This window comes from Phaenicophaeus curvirostris, chromosome 1 (assembly GCF_032191515.1).
Source record: "Phaenicophaeus curvirostris isolate KB17595 chromosome 1, BPBGC_Pcur_1.0, whole genome shotgun sequence".
NCBI classification, from domain to species: Eukaryota; Metazoa; Chordata; class Aves; order Cuculiformes; family Cuculidae; genus Phaenicophaeus; species Phaenicophaeus curvirostris.
Genome location: NC_091392.1, coordinates 45,491,258 through 45,508,207, shown reverse-complemented (window position 1 = coordinate 45,508,207; position 16,950 = coordinate 45,491,258).

Sequence of the window (16,950 nt, the reverse complement as noted above, 5' to 3'; positions counted from 1 at the left end):
TCACTGCTACTGAAAAAAAACTGTCATTGACCATCAGGACCATCAGATTACATCATCTAACAAACAGCTGATCTAATACATATCATTCCTACAATCCACTTGTAAGAATTTTTTTTCTCCCAGTATTTTTTTCTACTCCATTATTATTAGATCTAAAGCCCAGTCCAAAAGGATAACTGTTTCTTCTTAGCATGCCGCATCAGGTTATTATATCCTGTCAAAAGGCATTAAGCCAGGCTGAGTTATGTTAAAAAGTGACACATCTGTAACAGGACAGGCATTCAAAATGGTCCTTTCTGGCAAGGTGAATTAAGAGTGTACTACTTCATTCATTTTTTTCCTTTGGGAAGATGGAAGCTAATTAAGATATGCTAAGCTTTGTCAATTTTTCTCAAAGACAGACCTCCATAATTTTTTGGACCTTAGGTAAAAGAAAAAGAATATGCTTTGGTATCATTATTTACCAAAGAACTGTGTGCATAACATTTGGTTATAGTGGTTAAATTCTCTCCTGTTCGGATTTGTTTTGGGCCAAGTTTTTTAGCTTGAGCCTAATAAGAAGTATTGCACCTCTGGGAAGTATTTAGTCTCTTTCTTCTTCTTTAAGTACTGCCTGCTGCAACTCACTACTCGTGGTCACAGACAAGAACAACAGCTGCCTGACACTCCCTTTTCTTTCCTTAAATCCATGTAGCCATTTCATCTATGTCTCCTCGCAATCCCCTTATTCAAATTTCCCATGTGTGTGTTCATTGCCAAAAAGCCTCCACGGGGTTTGTAGGAGCTTTTGCAACTCTGTGCTGTGCACCACAGGCTGGAAATGTTGCAGGAGAAGAGTTCAAGAAGCAGCATTTACTGTGCCCAGTTGCATCTACTCAAATGTATCCTGTTAAACCCAGTTGGATATTAACTTTTCTCATCTGTTTTTTCCACTATAGAACTTGCCAGTGGCTGGTTATTAAGTTTAATCATGAGAAAAGATGCAGGGGAGCATCTGGAAAAAATAGCATGTGTTCACACGATCGATGAACACATCACAAGGAAATGACATGAAGGGTCAGGATTAAGCTTGGAGGGAGATCTTTAATTCTTGTATTTTCAACATTCAGGGTGTTTGTCTTAACATGCTGAGTATATCTTAATCATGCTTTGGCATATAGAGGAACAGAGATCTTTCTTACTAGGTAAGTCCACTGTTCCTGAAGCTCTTAGTCATCTAGAGTCCACACATGAGTTGAACTGCTTTAAAGTTGCACACATGCAAGTGAAACACGTGCACCAAAAGTATTTTCAAAGCTAGTTGTCTTAGGGGAGGCTAAAGGGACAACAGATAAGCAAGCACACCAGGTCAAGAAACATATGGATGGCATCTTTTTAACAGGTTCCAGACCCACCCAAATGCATCCTGCAGCTTAAAGGACATAACAGGTCAGTGGTGACGTCCTGTTTGACCCTAAAGTCAGCTCCACCTCAGGTGATCACCAGCTCATTATCTGCAGCACTGATGACTGCCTGCATAGACACCACAGCCTGTGATTTGTCCTAATGAATTCACCTGGGCTTCAGGTGTGACATTGAATGGAACAGAATAAGCCTACAGCTTTCTCCACACCTGCTTAATTCAGTTGCTGTGATTACTGTGCATTGACTTGACCTAAATTATTTAATAAGGGAAGTCTATTAGAAGAAGCAGAATATACACTTGTCCTGTTCTTAATCTTCCCCAGGCATCTGCTTATGGCCATGGTTTGTTAGGTTGGTGAGGGAAAGCTGCTGCTTTTTGTTTGGGTTTTTTTCAGGCTGACACATTTCCTGATGACTGCAAAAGATATTTTATGGGTGAGGTGGCAAAAGACCCATCAAAATATCCCATTTGCTGCAGGGCCAGAGAGGAGGGTGTAAGACCTACACAGGCAGGATTGACCCCACTTTTCTCCCTTTTCCAGCCAGGCCCATGGAGGAGCTGTCTTGCTGCTGGCCATGCTATGGCATAGGATAGGTGGCACTACAGTATGGGGGGATACAGCTGTTCTGGTGCTCTATGACACAGTGGCTAGGCGCAGGTAGGAGGGAGCTGCTGAAGCTGGAGAGCAAGAATATTTCCAGAGAGGAGGAGAGGAGCTGAGGGCCAGCAGCAGTGTTGTAGGGACTCAGCCCTGAATATCTGGAGGAACATTGTCAGCCCCACAGCATCAGGCACAGATCCTCACAACCACAGGCAACATGTGTGAGATGTGCAATCCTGAAATTTATCCCCAAAATGTCTTCTAGTGGTTTTTCCACCCATCTCAAACCGCTACCCCTTTCCCCCAGAGTGCTAGCCATGTCCGGATCCTTGTCCGTTGGGCTTACCATAGCATTTTTAGCTTTACTGCAACTCTGGAGGGTTAAATATTTTACAGCCAGTCTTTGTATTGTCAGCTGCTCTATCTAAACTCAGTGCCTGGGATATGACTTTTAAAAACTCTTTCTGGGGACACACAGCACTCTAATGGCAATGCCTTCATGAGGGTTTGAATGTGTGCTGCTTCTGAAACCCATCTGTTCCCCTCAGCATAGCAGGGCTGGGCTGGGCTCCACTGCTGTTCATCGCAAAGGATCAAGAGGAATGAGGGATGATGCAATGATTCGTCTGGACCTGTTCTCCAACAGAAGATAGGAAAGATGCAAGTGAGAAAATCCTAGGTGTACTTCCTCCAAATTGTAACTGGGCATGGGAAAATCGGTAGGCAGAGCATGGACTGTTAAGACCTGTAGGACTAACAGCCCTGCTGCTATCCAAACACAGAATTATAGAAAACAGGGCCAAAAGGGATCAAACAATGTCTTGTATGCCGTTTCCACGAGGCACCATCTACTCTTTGTCTAGTCCGCTCTTCAAAGCTTCCCACAATGTAGACATCTCTGCCTTCCCAGGAAACCTACTCAACTGCTTTATCTGCCATTACTATCAAGAAGTTTTGCCCTAATACCAAACCTAAATCCCTCTTTCTACAAGGTAAGGCCATTATTTCTTTCCCTTCCTAGAGCAGGCAGGAAAAAAAAATAATGCATTCCTGTTCTCTTCACTATGGCTTTTGTGTATTTAGACATCACTGTCATGACTGCCTTCAGTCACTTCTTCTCTCAGTTAAGCCCATTTCTTTCACTCTTTTCTCACCCACTGAGTTTTCCACCCTCTCTACTCTATATCTGACTGTCGATAGTTGGCTCAGACCTCTCTTGAGGTGTGGTGATACTGTGCGCAAAAGAGGACTCAACAGTCCTCTGACTGGTAGTGTTCTCCTTGAATCAAATACTATTTTCTAGGGCCATTTTTCCCATTAGATGTTTCAAATCCTGCCTTCCGGGTGTGTGTACAGCCCCTTCAAGCTCACCCTCATCTGTAGATTTAATAATTCCCTAGCCCATCCACCAAGCTGGTAATGAAACCCTGGTATTATAGGAGACCCAGAGTACCCACTCAATAAATGTTTACAGTTGGACAGCAAATAATTGAAGACTTATTTTTTAGACTTGTTTATCCCTTTTTAGCTAGACTGTTTTCTAGTTTGCGTAGCTCAATGGCTATTGTACACAGACCTCCTGCTACTGCCACAGTTTGTACAGTTGAAGCACTAGCAGTAGAGAAGCATGAGAGTAACCGTTTCCAAGGGGGTTACACTAGATGAACCATCCAAAGATTTTTCCCTTGCAGGAGCTCTCAGCACAGGAACTCAACTATAGAAGGCTGAGCTCCACTACTGGTAACTGCAGTAAATGAAAGACTTAACTCCACCGTGTGTTTAAGAAGGGAAGGCTTTCTGGAGCCATTAAGTTGCTAGCATCCGTGTACACAGACCTGAAAGAAAGCTGCTAGACTGATGGATGTACTTGTCATTTTTACAGTTTGTAGCAGATTGATGAATGTGCTTTGTAGTTTATAATGTGATGCTCATTTAACTCTGCATTTTAAGATTGGGTTGATTTATGGAAGCCAGCATTATTATTACATTTCAGCGGTGTGTCAGGGATATTATATCACAGAGGTTTGTCAATTAGTCTTGTATGACAAAGCCAGTCTCCACATGGAGATCTCTGGCTGAGAAGATTTAACCCAGGCAAAAAGTGGATTCCTTTTAAGCACATCTCTGGTATTACCAAGTATTTTGTGGAAGCTCTAATTTACAAGGCTAAAAGTGCAGCTATCTCTATGAGTTGATCTGCAAAGGTGTGCTCATGCATGCAAAACATCTCAGGCTGTTGCTAACTGTCATAACGGGTGTCAGGTATCACAACCTAGCTGTAAACAGCACACCCCAGCACAGTCCCTGCTCCACTTTTCCAGTGATGACTAATGGTTTGGAGAATGTTTGTTACAGAGAGAAGCACTCGATTTTCTGAAGTCAGGGGTTCAGCATGCACTGGAAAGGGAGGGATGCAAAATTTCTGATCTTATAAGTCAATGCAAGCACATATTGCTAATGAGAGCTTTGATTTATCAGATTCAGCACACATTAGCATCTGTGGTTTCAACCTCTGCTCAGCTATGGACTCTATTTTGAGTTTTTTAGTAAGTTTTTTCCTCCGTCAGCCTTATCTTTCCCCTCTTTTAAAAAATAATGGACTACTTACCTCATACAAGTAATTAGCAATTGGACAGCACTCAAAAACCACCAGGCACTTATGTGGTTTAAGCTTTTTCACCCTGGTAGGGAAAACACTAGGAAAATAAGCCTACATGTAACACAAAATAACATCATACTATTTTTGGTAGGATCTTCCGTAATCATTTAGCTCAAAATGCATTGCAAGTTTACTGGAAATTCAGTTAATTATCAAACTAAATATAGCAGAACAGAGGTGGCAGGGGCAAGAAACTTGGGAAAGTGAAAAATGCAGGCAGAGGAGCCAAGATGGCTCATTTAAATCACCCAACACAGCTAGTCATTTTTCATTTACTTTTTCAGAATCTTTTGACTATCTTTCCTGCTGTCACTTTTACAACAGCTTCCCCTTGGGAATCCATTACATGCTCACTTTAGTCCCTAGGACAGAATCATTTTAAGTGGTTGGATGGCATGATAGACAGCTGCCCAGTGTTGGATGGACACTTAGAGATCAAGCTGCAGGAGTGCAAAGTAGGGGCAGCTTTGTTTCAGGAGGGGATGGAGCAGACCTGGCCAGATATGCTGTCATGGATGGAGGCGGAGAAGCACCTGCTGGTAGAGGTGTCCTGGGAGCAGAGCTGGTATGGGGCTGGTGGCCATTGTGGTTGGGTTTGGGGAGGAACCTCACCTGTTGGCTCAAACAAAAGCAAAGCCTTGTGACTTGGGAAGTTTTTGAAGGCTAGTGAGAGCACCCCAAGACAGCCCTGGAAAAAGGCTTCCCTATCAGTGGAATATGCTCACAATTAAACATCTGTTAGCAGTGATGTGGCAGTCAGGATCTGTCACAAGAAAGGCCACAGACAGCTTATACATTTCTCTGACGTGGGTCTCCTGCTGGTTAGGTCTCTGCTATTTTTAGGCCGAGACACTTTATGCCTTCAACTTTCCCCTTTTCCCTATCTTTTTTTCCACCATCAAATAGCCATGAACTCTCTCACAGTCAGCAGAAACTTGTATCTTTCAGCACTAATAACTACATCAAGAACAGGCTGAGGTAACTGAATGCAGAAATGCACATTTGAGATGTTCATTTTAATAAACTGCACTGCATGAATAAAATAGATATTGAATTTAATGCATATTGGCATGAAATAATTCTTACTAAGTGATGTCTGGAGTCAGTTTTCAATCTAATTTCCTCTTTGTAGATTTAGTTATAAATAGATTTTATAAAGATCATGAGATTAATTTTTCTAGCATGTGGCAGGTTTTCCCTATAATAAAGAGGACAAGTCCGGTTAAGCATCCACCTGTACACTTAAAGGACGGAGATTATTTGTTGGCCCTGATAAGCTGAAATTCATCTAAAAGCACTTCATCAGAGGAAAAAATTAATTTTTCAGAGGTCCAGCAGTCTTTTGGAAAGCTGAGGCTTGTGTCAAGGTTAATTAGGAGATAGCTTTGGAACAGCACCAAAGTAGTTGGCCCAGCAGTGAAGACAGTACCATCAGGCTGGCCACCAGCCCTGCTGAGGCTCCATGAGGCTGGATGCAGCTGTGGGGCCAGGGAACATCCTTCACATGCCCTGAGGTGAGCTGGTGAGAGCAATTGCTTTGCTAAGGTGAAAGGCAGCTCTCCACAGCACCCCTCTCAACACTTCTGCACTTTCTCTCCACTGCACCCTTCAAAATGGGGCTCCAGCAGGAGGGTAAGAGCTCCACGTTGATGTGTTTTCCTTTTGTTTCTCCTGATCTTTTTCTTCTTGCCTTCTTTTTATTCTCCTTCAAGCCATGAAGTTTAGAGTTACAAATCCAACAGGAACTTCATGATTATCCCGCCTGCCTGCAACAGGCAGTGGTAACAGAGGTTGTGTTCATCCTCATTACCAGCCTACAGAGAACAGGAGGGATACTGCCTTCAGGCACACAGCCTGTGCGCAGAGCAGATGAACATATTTGGTGAATATTTCCTATTAAAGCAAATAGGGGGAGGACAATATAATATATTGCAGTCATTAAAAAGAGAAAAATGCTGATTTCCCCAAAGGCTTTATTTCAAGGCTTCAGCTCAAAGCAGCTTGCACCATACACTGTGTGGCCATCATCCAGTACACTATAATTTTACCCCCTCCTTGGAGGAGAGACCTGTCTGAACAAACTCCCTTTCCTGGCTGCTGGTTTCATGATGAAATCTGAGCCAGCCTTTTCCTCCTTGACAATATGCTGAATCCAGCCCAGCTAGAGCTGTTGGTATCTGACATGTGGATGGGTTCAGCCCAGTTCCTTGTTGGGGGAAAAACGAGGATGCCTCACCACAATGCTCCCCAGCTTTTGACAGCGTGGGGAGCACTCCATCATCCCCTAAAGATATACCTCTAGATCCAGGCCACTGCAGGGTCACATGACTCCACTTAGCTCACTGGATCTGTCAATGTTTTTTTAATAGCCCTTTATGTAGTGATCATGAAGCTGGGAGGTTCAGATCTGCCTGCCTTCAACAAGCAGCTGATTTAAAGAGTCCTCCTGCCACCACAAAGAGACTTTGTGTAAGATACACTCACAGTGAAGCATGTGCCCAGGATCAGTTTTGAACCCAGGAGCCTAATTTCAGGAGCTTACTTGAAGACCTGAGTCCAGACAAATATTACACTTTAGTCCAGACTCAAACTCTTATTCAGGAGGTTGAGATTGACAGGGGTGAAACCCAAGCATACTCCAGCTCTGCCCACTAGCAGATCACAGAATCACTAGGCTGGAAAAGACCTACGGGATCATGGAGTCCAACCATTCTTATCAGTCACTAAACCATGTTGATCAGCACCTCATCCACCCGTCCTTTAAACACCTCCAGGGAAGGTCACTCAACCACCTCCCTGGGCAGCTTGTTCCAGTGCTAAATGACCCTTTCCATGAAATTTTTTTCCTGATGTCCTGCCTTAACCTCCCCTGGTGGAGCTTGAGGCCATTCCCTCTTGTCCTGTCCCCTGTCACTTGGGAGAGGAAGCCAGCTCCCTCCTCTCCACAACCTCTTTTCAGGTAGTTATAGAGAGCAATGAGGTCTCCCCTCAGCCTCCTCTTCTCCAGGCTAAACAACTCCAGTTCCCTCAGCCGCTCTTCCTAAGACTTGTTCTCCAGCCCCTTCACCAGCTTCGTTGCTCTTCTCTGGACTCGCTCCAGAGCCTCAACATCCTTCTTGTGGTGAGGGGCCCAGAACTGAACACAGTATTCGAGGAGTGGTCTCACCAATGCTGACTACAGAGGGAGAATAACCTCCCTGGACCTGCTGGTCACGCCGTTTCTGATACAAGCCAAGATGCCATTGGCCTTGGGATTGGAGATAACTCCAGCTGAATCTTCCGATGAAGGCTATGGACACAATGGACTTAATCCACAGTTCATTGGATTTGGTGTTCTTTTAACCTTTCAGTCAAGGCATAGCCTGGACAGATCTAAGAAGACTTCAGTGGAAAAAAGACTCTCTGTTTCTTCAAATTCTTGCAGCTCCAATCCAGTCATATAGCTGTGATGAGTAGCAGACACTAAGCTGCAGGCATATTATGAAATAACTGCTGTACAGACTGTTTATCGCCCACTTGATGCCAATCCTTGTCAGCGTCAATATCCCAATTTCTCTTGCTACAAACAAAGGTTAAGTGAGTCCAATTACTCTAGTAAGGTAATATCAATAATGCTACTAATTACAGCAATTGCATTATGGATCATTAGTTGGTGATTATGACTTTGTCAAGTGCATGGCAATTTTATGCAAGAATCACTCACAGTATGTCATGGAAAAAGAATAATCTTCTTGACATTGCTAGTTTCCAGTCTCTATAAATGATCTTAAAAGTTTGGGTGAATACTGTCAGAAGCTTCCTAGGTAAAGTGATGTCTGCCTAGTATTTGCAGTTCCACACACAAAAGAGCAAGAGGGTGACGGTAGGAGATGGGTGGAGGGCTCCTACCATATGCAAATGAAAATTCATTATTTTGAATCCTGGAGATTTTAGGAAAACAGGATCCTGTACAAGTAAGATGTCCCCAGTTTGTGTGAGGTATTGACGTGTTTTTTTAATAAGAGACATTATTATCCATACAGCCTCCCTAGAGAGACTTGGCATGTCTTATTTTATTTGAATAAATAATTAATTTAATTTAATTAAGATCATCCAACAGCCTGGAGACAGATTTTATTAATTCAAGATTCATGGGGGGGTTAAGTATGTAGATGGTAACCACAGAGGCATTTTTTTTTTCTTTAAATTAAATTGGAGGTGGTTGAGAGTTCTCTCTGTCCTGTAATTTTTTCTCTGCCTGTAGCTCTGCTGTGAGAGCAGAGAAATGGGGACCAAAGACACTGTTACAAAAGACAAGTGGTGGGGACCCTTTCTATGAACTCCTCCTTGGTCACAAACAAGTGACTTCCAAGTGTCTAGATCATATTGAGGATTTTTTGGCTGATTTAGCAGCTTCTTCAAGGCTTTCCCCAAGACCCTTTCCACCTGATCATAATCATCATTTTCAACTCCTCGCTTAGATGAGTGCTAGAGTAGTTCCAACCCAACTTCCATGAAAAATAAAAGGAAGATAGATAGAGTTCAAAGCCAAAGAAGGGACCATTAAGATTCACTAATCTCCTTCATGCAACAAACTGTAAATTTCACCCTCCACTTTTCGTACCAATATGTAGTAGGATTAAAATGGCTCTTCTAGAAAAGGTCCTCGTCTGCAAAAATTATGAGTTTCCTCAGCTCATCGTCCCATTAACAACTTCAAGGATCCCTTAGCATTTTGAAGGATCATGTGAAAGTCTGGAAACCTCATGAAGCTAGAGCAAACAGCTGGAAACTAGATTTATCCTCAAAAAACACTGGGGTGCTGGAATATCCCTGGAACTTGTAGGTATCTTGTCTACACAAGTCTCAACCTCTGTATTGTGCTCTCCACTGGTCTTCTGCATCTGCTGTAGGAGTCGAATGGGCAAAACAAACAAGGTGGAAGTCCAACACATGAGAATGTTATAACCTACCATTACTCATCATATTTTCAGAAAAGGGGAACAAACATTCTTGACACTTCCAGTCTTAACAGCGAAATTCATGACTGAATATTTGCCAAGCTGTATGGCTGGGCAAAAGGTGCAAAAACCACGTAAAATCAAGGGACCTCAAAGAACATGAGATGGTAAGTCTGAGATGAATGTGACTGTAGAAAAGTGGTACCCAGAAAATGCAACCTCCCAGACCACATTCTGCCGCTTTCTGTCATCCCAGATCTCTATAGCCACCAACATTCTTTTGGCCATAAAGTTGTAATACAAGCAATGATATATTTGCTTTGCTTCTGTCAGAGTTAGATGAAGCCTGAGCAGGAGAAGGGAAATCCATCTCCTCATACATATACCACAATGAAAACTAAGAAGACAAGAACTTGGCTTCATTTACCACTACATAACCCCTCCAACTTAGGAAGATGACTCAGGCAGAGATGAAAGCAATGTTTAATCCATAGTTATGTGAGATATTTAACAGACAAAGCAGATGCTAGCAAAGATTTATATGACTCATTGAAGGAAACTTTAAGCAAGAGACAATATACACAAGCACATTAAAGAAGACAGGATCATATTTTTTCCTATTCCCTTTTTAATGTACAGGTAAGTAACCAAAGAGAAAAAAAATCTTTAAGCTATTGTAATAATGCAGCTCCCATCCACACCATAGGAATACCAGCTGGAAAAAGACAGATAATTCACCTCAATTTTAATTTGACAACATCAGATTAATTGTGATGTTGTGGAGCTTTGGGTCACAAGAGTAAAATCTGCACTGTTTATTCTCTGCGGTCAGTATTGATTTACCCTCACTTGAACTGAGAGGTTATTTAAACAGTAATTTCAGCTTCCTGCAACTCAGAAGCAATAAATGGATTCTCTTGTGCATTTGAGACATTTTTACTAAGCACATTCATGGGGAGACAACAGTTGATTATACACCAAAGGCATCTGAAATAGTAGTTACGATAACAAAATGACACAAGAAAACCGTGCCTTCTAATGACTTCCTAGCACACTTGCTACTTGTTTCTCTTTCATCTCCCTGGCACACTCATGAATATCTACCTCCCTTCTCTTACTTCTTATGGCTTCAGGAAGAAAGGTGATAGGGTTGGGAGAGGGGAGTGAGACACAGGCAGTGAGACCGTTTGTGACATCCCTAGTGAATAGGGCAATTGGCCCTTGTCATTCGTTACAACGTGTTGAGCAGCTTCATGTGGCAATGGGAAGTTTTAGTTTTAGCTGGGATAGAATCAGTTTTCTTCTTAGAAGGCTGTATTTCTTAGCTGCACTTTTCACTAGCTAAAGTATTCCTAGTTTTGAGATAATTAAAATGATAAGACAGTACGTTTTGGTTTTGTGGTCAGTCATGGAATTTTGTTTCCTTGGAAACCAAGGACTTTTGCAGCTTCAGAGTAGCAGGTGCGTAATCCTGGGAGGAGCAGATCTTGGACAGCTAACCTAAACTGACCAAAGAATATAATCCCTACTAGAAACATCACACCCCCTATGTAAGCAAGAAACTCTCCTGGGACAGCCTCTCTTCCTGACGGCTGCTATCTCTTGACGATCTGCTCACCTTGTTGCTCAGGCATTTGGTTTTGTTGGGTTTTTTAATTAAAACCATTATCTATTTTAAAAAAAGATGAATGTTAATACTAATAAAACTAATACTTAAAATAATATACAATATAAGATAAAAATATTTAGATGGTCTCAAAACACATGCAGTAAGGAATGGTGGCTAGATGGCACACACTGCAAGCATAGAGGTGCTGAGCTCCAAAGCTCCATCAGTGAAGATGTCAAGCCTTCTTGGAGGGATCACAAATACCAGAACTGGACTTAAGTAGCAGCTAGATTCTGAGCAATGATTACCTGAACAGAAAAAAATCCTATAAAATAAAATGTGACCCAAAAAGTCTGACCCAAAAACCCTAATACAAAAAGTCCAACACAAAAAGGTCAGTTAAGAAAGTCCAATACAAAAGACCAACCCAAAAATTCTAATACAAAAAGAGCAGCCCAAAAATCCTAACATAAAATTTCTGATTAAAAAGACCAACTCAAAAAGTCCAATAGAAAAATGCCAACCCAAAAAGTTCAACATTAAAATACTGATACAAAACCTCAGACCCAAAAAGGTCAACCCAAAAAGGGTGATACAAAAAGTCCAATAGAGAAACTGCAGATTTGCAGCTTGACCTGTCCTTTCTTCATTATTTTCCCAAGCAGATGGAGTTTCATGGCCAATGAATAATGAAAACATCTCTTATCAAAGCACAAAACTTAATGATTGCTGCCTTGCTTAAAAAAAGACAAGGCCAAGATAAATGTGAGACACGAATCCATACTTCAGCTCTGAACCCAGATCCCAGTTACTCTAGAGAGCACTTAAGAGCTATGCGCTGACTTGGCATGTATTGTTCTTTGACGAAGGTCTCATCTTGTCTCTTTGACAATAAATTTTGATTCTCACAAGCACTTCACAAAACAGCATGTACATCATTAACATCCCTCCAATCCATGCCTTATAGTACTGCCATCCTGTGCCCACTCTTCCACCTTGACTGACTCCTTGGCTGCAGAGACACTGCTCCACTGCCTCTGCAGCCATCCTCTGCTCTGGCAGCTTATTGCAGTGTGACTTTGGCAGTGGTGGAACTCACCACTGGTATCCCTAGTGCTGTTGCAACCCCCTGTCCCTGCTGCATCAGAGGAAAGGTAAGAGAAGAGTTACTGGAAAAATAACAGCACCCGAGCTAACTGTGGACACTGACAAATAAGTTCTGCCTAGTGGAGCTGTATCAGGTTAAAGAAGGACTGTTGTCTGCCATCCCAGTCATCCCTCTGCTGAAGTTCTGAGGCACAGGGTGCACCAATTCATGGCTTAGGTGAGTTTTTGTTAAGATCCTGGGAATAAGAGAAGCTGAATTGAAATTCATGTTCCCTTCAAATTCCTCCACAGTAAAGCAGAAAACCCCTGGCAGGCAGGAGGGCAGTGCGCAGGGATGGGCATGTTCAAACTCACCTGTCTACCTGCTGTGCTCTGACAAAATTTCCATTCTGCCTCAGGAGCAAGATTTCTGAGGTTTTGCCCCAAATCAAGTGATTCATTATCTGTCCTTTTTGTCTTGCCTCAGGTAGCCACAAACGTCATAAAGGGTTGTGAAATTAGTCCAGCCTCTTTAAAACTTGGCCACAGCATTTGCCTCCACGACATGGGGCAGAAGGACAGTAAACTCCACAGGTAAATTGTATGCAGTATTTCTAAAAGAAAAAAAAATCCTTTTCTATCTTCTCTAAATCTACTGCTCTTTAATTTCAGCGAGTGACCCCTTGTACTCATGTTGTGGGACAGAGTTTAATAAAAAAAAATTAAGACAGGAAAGAAAGGAAGGAGCAATCAATTTCACATTCCATCTTTAATCATTATGAATGTCTCAGACAAGGCTCCCTCTAACTAGTCATCATTTCTGGCTAAAGAGTCCCTGTGATCTCTCATCATCTATAATTTCAATGACAATTCTCTTCATTGACCTTCGCTGGACCTTTCAATAGCGCCTACATTTTTCTTCACCTGACAAGCAACTGTTTCTGATCCACAGCACAGCATTGGCTTGATCCTTCCTGTCCTCCTCTGGAAGGGAGCCTGCAGCATTATTCAGACAGTTCTTTACCATCGCTTCCTTCTTGCTTATTTAAAAGTAGATCCTGGAGCCTCTGTTTTTAAAGCTAAGTCCTTTATTTTAGGCAGGATCAATGCAAGAACAATGTGATAAAATCTCTACATAAAACCCAGAAGAAAGCTTTCAAAATGAGTTATCCTCTCATTCCTACTACTAATATACACATAGAGATGGAACCTCATATTGCTGTTGACAAGACTGGAGAGAACAACAGGAGCAGTTTTAATTGCTATGGCATCCACTTGCTTTGGAAGCTGCTCACTGTTTATCTCTTATGAGCTTATTTGCCCATAAAGGAAGCTGTAGTTTTCAGGTCAGGCACAACACAGGTCACGAAAACACAGTATCTGTAGCTAGCAGAGATTGTTGATCTGTGTATTCCCATGACTGGTTATCCCTCCCTACAAAATAGTCAATGACACTGTTGACCTGCCTTGAAAAATATTGATGGCTGCTAATGAAGAGCTCCAGGAAAGAGATGGCTGCTATCTCACTGGCTTTCCCTTAGCTTTGGACCAAGAGGCATATGAAAGAGCCACACCCAAGTGACAGGGGGCAGGACAAGAGGAAATGGCCTCAAGCTCCACCACGGGAGGTTTAGGCTGGACATTAGGAAAAAATTTTTCACAGAACGGGTCATTGGGCACTGGCAGAGGCTGCCCAGGGAGGTGGTTGAGTCACCTTCCCTGGAGGTGTTTAAGGCACGGGTGGACAAGGTGCTAAGGGGCATGGTTTAGTGACTGATAGGAATGGTTGGACTCGATGATCTGGTGGGTCTCTTCCAACCTGGTGATTCTATGATTCTATGATTCTATGATCTCACATCCTCATGGGACATGAAAGCAAGGGCATGTTCTTTTCCCAGCCCTAATCCCAGCTGTCTTGCCATATGCAGCCCAAAGCATTGCTCAAGATGCTGATCTGCCTGAGAAGGACACATGAACCTTTGTAAGCCCAGCCTTCTCCCTTTTCTACTCAAGTTTCATTCAGTGACAAAGCGGGTTGTGTTGAAGACACTGAAAGTGTTAGCGCTGGCTGTGGAGATGGCACCTACTGAAACAAATGGGAGTCATTCGTATGCCACAGCTGCTATTGCAAGCTGTCTGCAGACTTCCTCAGTGCTGCAACACTAGACTTGCTCTTTCCTTTGAAATTTGCTGCAGAGCCCTAGCAGCCAGGCGCTCTAGTTTTTTTCCCATGAAACCCGAGATGCTGAAAAGGAGCTGGAGGCTTCTGCCAGTCCTTCCCTTTCATCTCCTTGCTAAGGCTTCTCACTTCCCGCAATACTACTGCATTAACATTCAAACTACCCTAGCTTAAGTAGTTTTTACTGCCAGTCCTCTGCAGGACAGGTCGCTGACAGTGCAAGGATAGGATGAGCAAAGAAAGTTTCTTTTCCATGCCAGACACTTGGAAAAGTGGATGAAAGGGATGACTATCAGGTGTTGTGCTGGCAAAGGCCAGGAACAGTGACATCTTGGATACCCAGTGCCAAATCCGGTGCCATATACAGTGACTGGGGGAGCAAAGTTCCTTCTGCTGTAAGAGAAGGTCAGGTTTGTGACCCCCTCAGGAACCTGAACATAAATAAGTCTATGAGACCTGACAAGATGCATCCTAGTCCTGAGCAAATTGGCTGGTGTAGTTGCCAAGCCACTCTTCATGGTGTTTAAAATCATGGCAGTCAGGGGAAGTCCCTGGTGACTGGGAAAAGGGAAACATTGCACTTATTTTTAAAAAAGGTAGAATGAAGGACCCTGAGAATTACCAACCTGTCAGCCTTACCTCTGTGCCTGTGAAGATCATGGAGCAGATCCTCATGTAAGCTATGCTAAGGCATATAGAGGACACAGAGGGGATTCCAGAAAGCCAGCATGGCTTCATTAAGAGCAAGTCTTGCCTGACCAACCCCAGGGTCTTCTATTATCAAGTGACTGCATCAGCAGACAAGGGAAATGCTACAGATGTCACCTATCTGGACTTCTGTAAGGCCTTTGACATGGACCCCCACAACATCCTTGTCTAAATTGGAGAGATATGGATTTGATGAATGGACCGTTTGGTGGATAACGAATTGACTAGACGGTCACATCCAGAGAGTAGTGCTCAATGGCTCAATGTCTGGAGGGAGACTAGTGACAAGTGGTGTTCCGCAGGGGTCTGTGTTGAAACTAGCACTGTGTGGTATCTTCATCAATGACATAGATGGTGAGATTGAGTGAAGCCTCAGCAAATTTGCAGACAATACAAAACTGAGTGGTGTGATTGACGTGCTTGAGGCATGGAATGCCATCCAGAGGGACCTGGACAATCTTGAGAAGGGGGGCCATGTGAGCATCATGAGGCTCAACAAGGCCAAGTGCAAGGTCCTACATCTGGGTCGGGGAAACCCCCGGTATCAATACAGGCTTGGGTATGCAAGAATTGAGAACAGCCCTGTGGAGAAGGACTTGGGGGTACTGGTGGATAAAAAGCTGGACATGAGATGGCAATGTGCACTCACAGCCCAGAAATCCAACTGTATCCTGGGCTACATTGAAAGAATCATGGCCAGCAGGTTGAGAGGAAGTGATTCTGCCTCTTTGCTCTGCTCTGCTCTGGTAAGACCTCACCTGGACTAACGCATTAAGCTCTGGAGTCCTCAGTACAGGAAGGACATAGATCTGTTGGACTAGTTCCAGAGGAAAGACACAAAAATGATCAGAGGAATGGAACACCTCCTGTGAGGAAAGGCTGAGAGAATTGGGGATGTTTAGCCTGGAGAAAAGAAGGCTCCAGGGAAACCTTATTGTAGCCTTTCAGTGCTTAAAGGGGTCTTATAGAAAAGATGGGGACAGACTTTTTAGCAGGGCCTGTAGTGACAGGACAAGAGTAATGGTTTTAAACTAAAGGAGGGTAGATTCAGACTAGATAGAAAGAAGTTTTTTATGGAGGGGGCGGTGAAACACTGGAACAGGTTGCTCAGAGAGGTGGTAGATGCCCCATCCCTGGAAACGTTCAAGGTCATATTGAATGTGGGGCCGACCAACCTGACCTTGTTGAAAATGTCCCTGTTCTATGCAAGGTGGGGTTGAACTAGATGACCTTTAAAATTCCCTTCCAACACAAACCATTCTATCATTCATTCTATGATTCCATATCCTTTTCATTCTGTGAACCACTGACCTTGAGTAGAAAATAATCTGCTATTGAGCAACATTACGACAGAGTACATGCAACGTGGGCACCTCTGCTGATATTTGCCTGTCTTTGTTTTACTATTTATATCTGTAATTGTCCTGGAGAGAGAAATTAATTACAGACTGTCTCCCTATCCAGAGATTCTGTTCATATTACAAAACCCTGAAAGCACAACTCAAGCAGTTTCTGATTATCAGTGAAAACCTCAAACTGGAATACAAGCTTCTTAATTAATCTCTCCCTCTCTCCCTCTTTTCAAGTGACAATTTCATGATGTTTATGGGAAAAAAAAAAAAAAGGAGAAGATGAAGAACAAGGCAGCAGTGAGAGACAGAGAGCAGAAAATAATTTTCTTCCATTTAAAAGATAATTGCAGGGGAGAAACTGGAGGTAGATGCTGGCAGGAGGTTTCAGGCACCATGTGGGGCATTTCTTCT